The sequence below is a fragment of the Loxodonta africana genome, chromosome 5, assembly GCF_030014295.1.
Source record: "Loxodonta africana isolate mLoxAfr1 chromosome 5, mLoxAfr1.hap2, whole genome shotgun sequence".
NCBI lineage: Eukaryota > Metazoa > Chordata > Mammalia > Proboscidea > Elephantidae > Loxodonta > Loxodonta africana.
Genome location: NC_087346.1, coordinates 120,644,216 through 120,656,828, shown reverse-complemented (window position 1 = coordinate 120,656,828; position 12,613 = coordinate 120,644,216). Strand labels below are relative to the sequence as shown.

General features: G+C 40.7%; 1 protein-coding gene across 1 annotated transcript in view; it reads left to right on the top strand.

Moving 5' to 3' along the window:
• The window catches only part of C5H4orf19 (chromosome 5 C4orf19 homolog), a 53,231-nt gene that overhangs the window by 17,911 nt on the left and 22,707 nt on the right, over positions 1-12,613 (top strand). The window lies entirely within an intron of this gene.

Below are 12,613 nucleotides of genomic sequence, written 5' to 3'. Positions count from 1 at the left end.
AAGCATGGACGGCAAGACTTCTTCTAACATATTTTGGACATTGTCAGGAAGGACCAGTCCCTGGAGAAGGACATCATGCTTGGTAAAGTAGAGGGTTAGTGAAAAAGAGGAAGACCCTCAACAAGATGGATTGGTACAGTGGCTGCAACAGTGGGTTCAAGTATAACAACGATTGCGAGGCTGGCACAGGACCAGGCAGTGTTTCATTCTGTTGTACATAGGGTAGCTATGAGTTGGAACTAATTTGGTGGCACTTAACAACAATAACAACAACATGGAAGAACTAGATTTACCTTCCACCCATACCCTACCACACAGGAAGAATGTATTCATTCCCCACTCGGCTCCCCTCCTCCAATTTTGGTTAGATGAATATCTAGTATTTATTATGACTATCTAAATGCTATTCAAGGAGTCTCTGGGTGGCACAAATGGTTAAGTACATGATTACTGGCTGAAAGGTTGGGGGTTCTAATCCACCCTGAGATGCCTTGGAAAACAGGACTGGCAATCTGCTTCTGAAAGGTCACTGCCTTGAAAATCCTATTCTTTGTGTGTTTGTGCTTTAGGTGAAAGTTTACAGCTCAGGTTAATTTCTCATACAAAAATTTATACACACATCATTTTGTGACATTAGTTGCAATTCCCACAATGTGACAGCACACTTCTCCATTACACCCCAGGTTCTCTGGGTCCATTCAGCTGGTTCCTGTCCCTGCCTGCCTTCTCATCCTGCCTCCAGACAGGAGCCACCCATTTGGTCTCATGAATCTGATTGAACTAAGAAGCATACCCCTCACAAGTATTTTTTGTTTCATAGTGCTGTCTAATCTTTGTCTGAAGAGTAGGCTTTGGGGACGGTTTTAGTTCTGGGTTAACAGAGCATCCGGGGGCCATAGTTTCGGGGATTCCTCCAGTCTCTATCAGACCATTAAGCCTGGTCTTTTTACGTGACTTTGAGTTCTGCTCCACATTTTTCTCCCACTCAGTCCGGGACTGTCTGTTGTGTTCCCTGTCAGAGTGGTCATTGGTAATAGCCAGGTACCATCTAGTTCATCTGGTCCCTGTGGAGCTACTCTACGCACGTGGGGTTGCCATGAGTTGAAACTGACTTGATGGCACCTAACAACAACAACAAATGCTGTTCATAACTAAACAAGGTTTTTGTTGTTAGGTGCCATCAAGTCAGTTCCAACCCATAGAGACTCTATGTACAAAAGAACGAAACACTGCCCTGTCCTGTGCCATCCTCACAATCGTTGCTATGTTTGAGTGTATTGTTGCAGCCACTGTGTCAACCCATCACTTTGAGAGTCTTCCTCTTTTTTGCTGATCCTCTACTTTGCCAAACATGATGTCCTTCTCCAGGGACTGGCCCCTCCTGATAACATGTGCTATAAAAAAAAAAATGTGCTATACTTACCATTAATTAAACCCCAAACTCTTTCCCTACTTTACAAGTCTTTTCTCTTTAGGATACTTCAGATATTCTATCAGTTTCATCTCTTAAAAGAAAGCCACCTAAAAAAAAAAAGCCTTAAAAAAAAAAAAATCAAACTCATTGCTGTAGAGTCGATTCCAACTCATACCAACCCTATAAAAAAAAACCAACCCTATAGGACAGAGTAAAACTGCCCTATAGGGTTTCCAATGCTGTAATCTCTATGGAAGCAGACTGGACATCTTTCTCCCTTGGAAGGGCTGGTGGTTTTGATCCGCTAACCTTTTGGTTAGCAGCTGAGCACTTAACCACCGCAGTACCAGGGCTCCTTAGAGCCTTCCTACCTTTTGCAGTCTGGACAGACTATCCTTCTACCATGTACATGGGAGGCATCCTAGGACCTCCTGTTACTATCATACTGGGGATTACCTTGGCATCTCTTCTGTATTCAGTGTCTCATTTCCTGTATCCCTTGTCTTCCTCTTTCTTGGTTGACTCCCTTATTTGTTTGTTACATGCTCCAGTAGTCTCCTGAAAAAAGGTGTGTGAATAGTAAATTTTTTGAAACCTTTCATATCTGATAATGTCTTTATCCTACCCTTTCACTTAATTGGTAGTTTGACCAGGTTTAGAATTCTAGGTCCTTTGTGTTTAAGAAGTCCAAAGCCACCCTGCTTCCCGCTCTTTGTATATGGTTTGTTTTTTCTCTCTGGAAGCCCATAGGAACTTCAATTTTACCCCATTTCTGAAATATCCACAATGAAGAATATGTCTTGTTATGAGCTTGTTTCTATCCATTTTTCTGGGCACTTGGAAAACGCTTTCAGTCTAGCGTTGACCCACTGCCGTCAAGTTGATTCCGACTTGTAACAACCCTATAGGACAGAGTAGAATTGCCCCATAGGGTTTCCAAGGCTATAGGTCCTTATGGACTGCCACATCTTTCTCTTGCAAAGCAACTGGTGGATTCAAACTCCTTCAGGTCCTTCAGCTCTGTGAAATTTTCTCAGATTATTTTGTTGATGAGTTCCTCCTTTCCTTTTCTTTGTACCCTTTTTCTGGAACTCCTATTATTTGATTATTGAACCTCTTGGACTGATCTTCTGATTATTTTTTTATCTTTTCTATTCAATTTTCTATGCTTTGCTTCTTTTGCTACTTTGAGATATTTCCTTATCTTTTTCTTCTAGTTTCTCTGTTGATATATTCATTTTTGCTGTCTTGTTTTAAATTCCAAGAGCTCTTGGAATATTGCTACCAATTTAATCATGATATGCCAATGATTGTCCCCATTTCAGAGATGGCAGTAAGGGAATATATGTGCGTCTTAGATTTGACTAAATAGGTCATTATTGTTTCATAATATTACACATTGGTGGTATTGTCTTATGCTTTTAAGTCAATTCCGACTCATGACAGCCCCATGTGTTAAAAGGAGAGCTGTTCCATAGGGTTTGCTTGGCTATAACCTTTACAGAAGCAGATCGCAAGGCTTTTTTCCCACAGTGCTGCTGGGTGGATTCGAACCACCACCCACTTACCAGCTAAGCACAAATTGCACCACCCAGGGAACTTGGTACTAGGTATCTTAAAATTACCAATGATATATATTTTTTTTAATTTTTATTGAGCTTCAAGTGAATGTTTACAAATCAAGTCAGTCTGTCACATATAAGTTTATATACACCTTATTCCATACTCCCATTTTCTCTCCCCCTAATGAGTCAGCCCTTCCAGTCTCTCCTTTCGTGACAATTTTGCCAGCTTCCAACCCTCTCTACCCTCCCATCCCCCCTCCAGACAGGAGATGCCAACACAGTCTCAAGTGTCCACCTGATACAAGTAGCTCACTCTTCATCAGCATCTCTCTCCTACCCACTGTCCAGTCCCTTTCATGTCTGATGAGTTGTCTTGGGGAATGGTTCCTGTCCTGGGCCAACAAAAGGTTTGGGGACCATGACCGCCAGGATTCCTCTAGTCTCAGTCAGACCATTAAGTATGGTCTTTTTGTGAGAATTTGGGGTCTGATCCCACTGATCTCCCTCCCTCAGGGGTTCTTTGTTGTGCTCCCTGTCAGGGCAGTCATCGGTTGTGGCCGGGCACCAACTAGTTCTCCTGGTCTCAGAATGATGTAAGTCTCTGGTTCATGTGGCCCTTTCTGTCTCTTGGGCTCATAGTTATCGTGTGACCTTGGTGTTCTTCATTCTCCTTTGATCCAGGTGGGTTGAGACCAATTGATGCATCTTAGATGGCCGCTTGTTAGCATTTAAGACCCCAGACGCCACATTTCAAAGTGGGATGCAGAATGTTTTCATAATAGAATTATTTTGCCAATTGACTTAGAAGTCCCCTTAAACCATGGTCCCCAAACCCCCGCACTTGCTCCGCTGACCTTCGAAGCATTCATTTTATCCCGGAAACTTCTTTGTTTTTGGTCCAGTCCAATTGAGCTGACCTTCCATGTATTGGGTGTTGTCCTTCCCTTCACCTAAAGCAGTTCTTATCTACTAATTCATCAGTAAAAAACCCTCTCCTACCCTCCCTCCCTCCCTCCCCCCCTCGTAACCACAAAAGTATATGTTCTTCTCAGTTTATACTATTTCTCAAGATCTTATAATAGTGGTCTTATACAATATTTGTCCTTTTGCCTCTGACTCATTTCGCTCAGCATAATGCCTTCCAGGTTCCTCCATGTTATGAAATGTTTCACAGATTCGTCACTGTTCTTTATCGATGCGTAGTATTCCATTGTGTGAGTATACCACAATTTATTTACCCATTCATCTGTTGATGGACACCTTGGTTGCTTCCAGCTTTTTGCTATTGTAAACAGAGCTGCAATAAACATGGGTGTACTTATATCTGTTTGTGTGAAGGCTCTTGTTTCTCTAGGGTATATTCCGAGGAGTGGGATTTCTGGGTTGTATGGTAGTTCTATTTCTAACTGTTTAAGATAATGCCAGATAGATTTCCAAAGTGGTTGTACCATTTTACATTCCCACCAGCAGTGTATACGAGTTCCAATCTCTCCGCAGCCTCTCCAACATTTATTATTTTGTGTTTTTTGGATTAATGCCAGCCTTGTTGGAGTGAGATGGAATCTCATCGCGGTTTTAATTTGCATTTCTCTAATGGCTACTGATCGAGAGCATTTTCTCATGTATCTGTTAGCTGCCTGAATATCTTCTTTAGTGAAGTGTGTGTTCATATCCTTTGCCCACTTCTTTTTTTTTTTTTAATTAACTTTTATTAAGCTTCAAGTGAACGTTTACAAATCCAATCAGTCTGTCACATATAAGTTTACATACATCTCACTCCCTACTCCCACTTGCTCTCCCCTTCTTGAGTCAGCCCTTTCAGTCTCTCCTTTCGTGACAATTTTGCCGGCTTCTCTCTCTCTCTCTCCTCCCATCCCCCCTCCAGACAAGAGTTGCCAACACAATCTCAAGTGTCCACCTGATATAATTAGCTCACTCTTCATCAGCGTCTCTCTCCCACCCGCTGACCAGTCCCTTTCATGTCTGATGAGTTGTCTTCGGGGATGGTTCCTGTCCTGTGCCAACAGAAGGTCTGGGGACCATGGCCGCCGGGATTCCTCTATACTCAGTCAGACCATTAAGTTTGGTCTTTTCATGAGAATTTGGGGTCTGTATCCCACTGATCTCCTGCTCCCTCAGGGGTCCTCTGCTGTGCTCCCTGTCAGGTCAGTCATCAATTGTGGCCGGGCACCAACTAGTTCTTCTGGTCTCAGGATGATGTAGGTCTCTGGTTCATGTGGCCCTTTCTGTCTCTTGGGCTCTTACTTGTCGTGTGGCCTTGGTGTTCTTCATTTTCCTTTGATCCAGGTGGGTTGAGACCAATTGATGCATCTTAGATGGCCGCTTGTTAGCATTTAAGACCCCAGACGCCACATTTCAAAGTGGGATGCAGAATGATTTCATAATAGAATTATTTTGCCAATTGACTTAGAAGTCCCCGCAAACCATGCTTTGCCCACTTCTTGATTGGGTTGTTTGTCTTTTTGTGGTTGAGTTTTGACAGAATCATATAGATTTTAGAGATCAGGCGCTGGTCCGAGATGTCATAGCTGAAAATTCTTTCCCAGTCTGTAGATGGTCTTTTTACTCTTTTGGTGAAGTCTTTAGATGAGCATAGGTGTTTGATTTTTAGGAGCTCCCAGTTATCTGGTTTCTCTTCGTCATTTTTGATAATGTTTTGTATTCTGTTTATGCCTTGTATTGGGGCTCCTAAGGTTGTCCCTATTTTTTCTTCCATGATCTTTATCGTTTTAGTCTTTATGTTTAGGTCTTTGATCCACTTGGAGTTAGTTTTTGTGCATGGTGTAAGGTATGGGTCCTGTTTCATTTTTTTTGCAAATGGATATCCAGTTATGCCAGCACCATTTGTTAAAAAGACTATCTTTTCCCCAATTAACTGACACTGGGCCTTTGTCAAATATCAGCTGCTCATATGTACCAATGATATTTTAAGTAAAAAAAAAAAAAAAAGTGCGCCTATTGCAAAATCTTTGTGTTAAGAGATGCAATGTGTAGAAAGATAAAACACTGATGAGGCCATGGCCACTCCCCACTAAGACTTCACAGTCTAATGGAGGAAAGTTATATAAACAAATTACTATAAGCCAAGGCAGAAAGTGATCAGAACCATTCAAGAGGTCAACATCATATAGAAATCAAAAAGATGATCTAAAAAAATCCATTGAAAAAATGCCTTATGGAGGAAGTAGGGTATGAAATTCATTTTGAAGAATGAGTAGAATTTTACAGAGTGTTGATAGGCACAGGGGCATGCCAGCTGGGGGAAATAATGTGTGCAAAGGCATAGAAACAAGGAAGCACAGGCATGTTTAGAGAGCAGTGAAAAATCCACACTGGCTGTAAATATGAAAACTCCGCTGCTTATCAAAAGTTAGTAGTTTGAATCCACCAACCGCTCCTTAGAAACATTATGGGGCAGTTCTACTCTGTCCAATAGAGTCGTTATGAGTCAGAATCAACTCAACAGCAAAGGATTTGGTTTTGGTTTTTAGAGTCACTTTGATGACTAGGGTAGGTCTAACCCAAGCCATTGGCACGACTCAAAATGAGAAGAAACAGCTGCAAGCATCCATTAATAATCGGAACGTGGAATGTACACAATGTGAATTTAGGAAAATTGGAAGTTGTAAAAAATGAAAAGGAATGCTTAAAGATAGGTATTTTAGACATTAGTGAACTAAAATGGGCTGGAATTGGCCATTTTGAATCAGACTATCATATGATCGACTATGCTGGAAGTGACAAAGAGGAACGGTGTCCCATTCAATGTCAAAAAGAACATTTCAAGATCTGTCCTGAAGTACACCACTGTTAGTGATAGGATAATAACCATACGCCTACAAGGAAGACCAGTTAATGTGACCATTATTCAAATTTACCCACCAAACACTAATGCCAAAGATAGGAAATTGAAGATTTTTATCAACGTCTACAGTCTGAAATTGATCAAACATGCAAACAAGATACATTGATAATTGCTGGTAATTGGAATGTAAAAGTTGGAAGCAAAAACGGTTAGTAGTTGGAAAGTACAGCTTTGGTGATAGAAATGATGTTGGAGATTACATGAGAGAATTTTGCAAGTTCAATGACCTATTGATTGGAAATACCTTTTTCAACAACGTAAAGGGCAGCTGTACATGTGAACTTCCCAGGATGGAATATACAGGAATCAAATCAACTACATCTGTGGATATATCATCAGTTAGAATATATGCTACCTCCTAAAAGGGGTGATGGAGAAGCTCAGTATCATCAGAGCAAGGCCGTTGGCCAACTGTGGAATAGACTATCAATTGCTCATATGCAAGTTCAAGTTGAAGCTGAAGAAAATTAAAACAAGTACACAAGAGCTAAAGTACGACCTTGAGTATATCCCACCTGAATTTAGAGACCATCTCAAGAATAGATTTGACACATTGAACACCAGTGACTGAAGCTCAAACAAGTTGTGGGATGACATCAAGGACATCATACATGAAGAAAGGAAAAGGTCATTAAAAAGACAGGAAAGAAAGAAAAGACCAAAATAGATGTCAGAAGAGACTGAAACTTGCTCTTAAATGTAGAGTAGCTAAAGCAAATAAAGAAATGACGACTGAATGCTTCAAAGGTCAGCAGAGCAAGGGTGGGCGTTTGGGGACTATGGCTTGAGGGGACTTCTAAGTCAATTGGCAAAATAATTCTATTATGAAAACATTCTGCATCCCACTTTGAAATGTGGCGTCTGGGGTCTTAAATGCTAACAAGCGGCCATCTAAGATGCATCAATTGGTCTCAACCCACCTGGATCAAAGGAGAATGAAGAACACCAAGGTCACACGATAACTATGAGCCCAAGAGACAGAAAGGGCCACATGAACCAGAGACTTACATCATCCTGAGACCAGAAGAACTAGTTGGTGCCCGGCCACAACCGATGACTGCCCTGACAGGGAGCACAACAGAGACCCCCTGAGGGAGCAGGAGATCAGTGGGATGCAGACCCCAAATTCTCATAAAAAGACCAGACTTACTGGTCTGACTGAGACTAGAGGAATCCCGGGGGTCATGGTCCCCAAACCTTCTGTTGGCCCAGGACAGGAACCATTCCCCAAGACAACTCATCAGACATGGAAGGGACTGGACAATGGGTAGGAGAGAGATGCTGATGAAGAGTGAGCTACTTGTATCAGGTGGACACTTGAGACTGTGTTGGCATCTCCTGTCTGGAGGGGAGATAGGAGGGTAGAGAGGGTTAGAAACTGGCAAAATTGTCACGAAAGGAGAGACTGGAAGGGCTGACTCATTAGGGGGAGAGTAAGTGGGAGTGTGGAGTAAGGTGTATATAAGCTTATATGTGACAGACTGACTTGATTTGTAAACGTTCACTTAAAGCTCAATAAAAAAATATTATAAAATTAAAAAAAAGAAATGATGAAGTAAAAGAGATGAACAGAAGATTTCAAAGTATAACTCTAGAAGCCAAAAAAAAAAAAAAAAAACTTATTGCCATTGAGTCAATTCCAACTCATAGAAGACAAAGTAAAGTATTGTAGTGAAATGTGCAAAGACCTGGAGTTAGAAAACCTAAAGGGAAGAAAATGCTTGGCATTTCTCAAGGTGAAAGAACTGAAGAAAAAATTCAAGCCTCAAGCTGCAATATTGAAGGATTTTATAGACAAAATGTTGAATGACACGGGAAGCATCAAAAGAAGATGGAAGCAATACACAAAGTCACTGTACCAAAAGGATTTGATTAATGTTCACCTGTTTCAGGAGGTAGCATGTGATCAAGAACTTATGGTACTGAAAGAGGAAATCCAGCCTGCACTGAACCAAAAAAAAAAAAAAAACCAAACCCGCTGCCCTCAAGTCGATTCCGACTCATAGTGACACTGCACTGAAGGCACTGGTGAAAAACAAGGCTCCAGGAATTGACGGAATACCAGTTGAGATGTTTCAACAAGCAGATGCAGGGTTAGACCTGCTCCCTCATGTATGCCAAAAAATTTGGAAGACAGCTACCTGGTCAACCAACTGGAAGAGGTCCATATTTGTGCATATTCCAAACAAAGGTGACAAAACAGAATGTGGAAATTATTGAACAATATCATTAATATCACACACAAATAAAATTTTGCTGAAGATAATTAAAAAGCAGTTGCAGCAGTACATTGACAGGGAACTGCCAGAAATTCAAGCCAGATTCAGAAGAGGATGTGGAACCAAGGATAACACTGCTGATGTCACATGGACCTTGATTGAAAGCAGAGAATACCAGAAAGATGTTTACCTGTGTCTTATTAAATATGCAAAGGCATTCGACCGTATGGATCATAACAAATTATGAATAACATTGAGAAGAATGAGAATTGCAGAACACTTACTTGTGCTCATGAGGAACCTGTACATAGGTCAAGAGGCAGTAGTTGGAACAGAACAAGGCTGATGCTGTGAGGTTTAAAGTCAGGAAAGATGTTGTGTCAGGGTTGTTTCCTTTTACCATACTTATTCAATCTGTATGCTGAGCGAATAATCCAAGCTGGACTATATGAAGAAGAACAGGGAATCAGGCTTGGAGGAATATTCATGAACAACCTGCGATATGCAGATGATGCAACTTGGCTTACTGAAAGTGAAAAGGACTTGAAGCACTTAACTGATGAAGATCTAAGTTCACAGCCTTCAGTATGGATTGCACCTCCACTTAAAGAAAACAGAAATCCTCACAACTGAACATCATAACAGAGAAAACATTAAAGTGTCAAGGATTTCATTTCACTTGGATCCACAGTCAAGAAATTAAATGATGTATTGCGTTGGGCAAATCAGCTACAAAAGACCTCTTCTGACTGTTAAAAAGCAAAAATGTCACTTTGAGGATTAAGGTGCGCCTTACCCAAGCCATGGTATTTTTAACAGTCTCATATACATGTGAAAACTGGACAATGAAACAGGAAGTCCAAAGAAGAATTGACACCTTTGAATTATGGCGTTGGTGAAGAATATTGAATATACCGTGGACTGCCAGAAGAACAAACAAATCTGTCTTGGAAGAATTACAGCCAGAATGCTCCTTAGAAGCAAGGATAGCGAGAGTTTGTCTCAAAATAATATGGACATGTTATCAGGAGGGACCAGTCCCTGGAGAAGAACATCATGCTTGGTAAAGCAGAGGGTCATCATAAAGAGGAAGACCCTAAACAAGGTGGATTGACACAGTGGTTGCAACAATGGGCTAAAACATAGCAATGATTATGAGGATGGTGCAGGACAGGGCAGGGTCTTGCTCTGTTGTTTATAGGGTCACTATGAGTTAGAACTGACTAGAGGGCCCCTAACAAGAGCAGAGGTGGTTCTGACCCTAGCCATGGTGTTTTCAGTCACCTCATATATGCATATACATGAAAGATAGTGAAGAAAGAAGACAGAAGAAGAATTAATGCATTCGAGCTGTGGCGTTGGCAAAGAATATTGAATATACTGTAGGCGGTCAAAAGAACAAACAAATCTTAGGAGAAATATGACCAGAATGCTCCTTAGAAGTGAGGATGGCAAGACTTTGTCTTGCTTACTTTGGACATGCCATCAGGAAAGACCAATCACTAGAAAAGAACATTATGTTTGGTAACGTGGAGGGCCAACGAAAAGTAGAGAAACCTTCAACTCATGGGTTGACACGATAGCCACAACAATGGACTCAAACATAATAATGATCAGGAAGATGGTGCAGGACCAGACAGCATTTCATTCTGTTATACATAAAATCTCTGGGAGTGGGAGCTGACTAAGTAGCAACTTACAACATGGAGCTTCAACGACAATCCAGGAAGGCCATTGATGAGAACAATAGGCAAAGCAGAGCCACTTACAACATTTTAACAGGAGAGTAGCTTGATAGAGCTATTCTTTGTATGGTTGGTTCCTTTGCATCCTTCAGCTCACAGTTTAAATGCTACCCCCTTCAAGAGTACATCTTTCAATCTAAGGTTCTCACCTGTAACTCCAAATTGCCACAGCCAGCTGACTTCCTGTGAAGTGCTTATCACTGGTAGTAATAGGTATCTACCAACTACAAGGTAACCATTGTGAGGTGAGGGCATTTCTGTTCCCCTTTTTTTACTTTCAGTACTTATTACCCTGCATGGTACATTGTAGGCTCTCAATAACTCTTCAGTAAATGCATGGCTATGCAAGTTACCTTTGGCAGACAATTGGATATCTAACTCAAAACAAAGCTAAGAGTTGTGTGAACCTAACAGTTCATTAAGTCCTAGCTCCTAACCACTAATTCCTCGTGTCACTAAAGCTCAGTCCTCTGTTTCCTCATCTTTAAAATATGGGATTGGAGGAGTTGACTGCTAAAGTCTTCTCCTCCTCAGAAATACTACATTGCTCATATGCAGAATATAGGTCTGGTCCTTGGGATAGAGGGTATGACTAGAGAGGTGGATTTTGGTTTTGCTCTACTAAGAGTACCAGATTATTAAAGTCAAGAGAAGGATCCCATAAATGGAGATGTTCAAACCCTGTGGTTCTGTCATCTCTCTTCTCATCTCACTCATTGGAGTGAGTCATGATCCTCCAAGTAAATCTGTATTACCCATGACTCTCCTCACTACTTGTTCTTTAAATATCAGGCAATCAAGAATATTCACTTTCCACACAAAAGGCTGTCATTCTATAGGGCATGTAGCATGGCGTCCCACTTACTGCCATTTCCTGCCACACAGTAGTAGTTCAGAATTATTTCTTGACTAAATAATCCTCCATCCTTTCCTGCCTCCTGTTTGCTATGTTGTTCCTTCTATCTAATCTGTCACCATCATCTTTCCATCTGTCACAGTTCCACCCATCTTCCAATGCTTGGCTCAGGCTCTTTGAGTTTTTCGAAGCTGCCCAAGCACACAATCTCCTGGTCTTGAACCTTCTCGGGGTTTGGTTTGCGTAGTGCTTCTTTGATAGCGTTAGATGTTTTCTACATAATATTTTAGTTATCTGTGAACTATTCTTGTCTTCTTGCCCACCCCAACTAGACAGTGACCTCCTTGAGAACATGGACTTTGCCCTTCTCATGTCTCTCTCCCCCTCAGTGTCTTCTTTATCTAATATTTGAAATGAATTATGAGTAATATAAAAATTGAGAATAATAGAACCAAGTGTGACATTTGAGTAATATATTAGATTTTAAAGAATTATTAGTCAATAAAAGATAATACTGAGTGTAAAGATAGGTCTCTGAGAAGTATGTGACATTGAGTCATCCTAGGAATGTAACTGTTCCAAGATTATATGATTGATTTGAGGCAGAGGTCATTATCTTAAAATGAAATTTACTTTGGGGTGGAATAAAAAACATTTCTCAAAAATGTTGTGTCCGTATATAGTGAGTTATTCTAATAATCTCAGGAAAGTTGATAGAAATGTGAACATTTGTTTTCTCAAGCTCTAAACATCATTGTTTTTATTAAAGCAAAGATATTTTCTAAATTATGTATTTTATGGAAATATTATACATTTTTTCACAGAACCTTTAATCCTTTGATATATCTCCAAGGAGCAAAGTTCTTGAAGGTTTTTTCTTTTACCCCTGCATGGTTGACACTTCGCCATTGGAGAAGAGGCATGTTAT